Here is a 477-nt window from a genome sequence, read left to right on the forward strand (position 1 = left end):
CTTCTAAAACGGGTTAATATTATTTTATGCTTCAAAAGGTTTTAAAACGCTTTAAGAGAGCTTTAACAGTGTTAAAAACCTTTTAAAACCTTTTTAGATGGTTTCAAAACCTTTTAAACGGGCATATAAATCTTTTAAACCTTTTAAACTTTTAAGATTATATCTTGTTTTAAGAAATTTTAAAAGGTTTTACAAATGGTTTATAATGATACATATCAATTTAGTTTGCTTTTTTAAAAGCTTTACAAGTTTTTCTAATATTAAAACAGTTAACTCTGAATAAAAAATATTTTTTAAAATAGAGTTTACAAGAGCAGAAACTGAAATATTTTATTACAAAGAACAAAAACAAGATAAATTATTCAAGAGTTCTTAAAAATAGATATGAACTATCTCAGTTTCCTCTCCCAGCATATTGATTAGTCATCTCTCTAGCCATGGCTTCAAACCTTCTCCTATCAGATTTGTAGAGGTTAG

This window comes from Camelina sativa, unplaced genomic scaffold (assembly GCF_000633955.1).
Source record: "Camelina sativa cultivar DH55 unplaced genomic scaffold, Cs unpScaffold00519, whole genome shotgun sequence".
Lineage (NCBI taxonomy): Eukaryota > Viridiplantae > Streptophyta > Magnoliopsida > Brassicales > Brassicaceae > Camelina > Camelina sativa.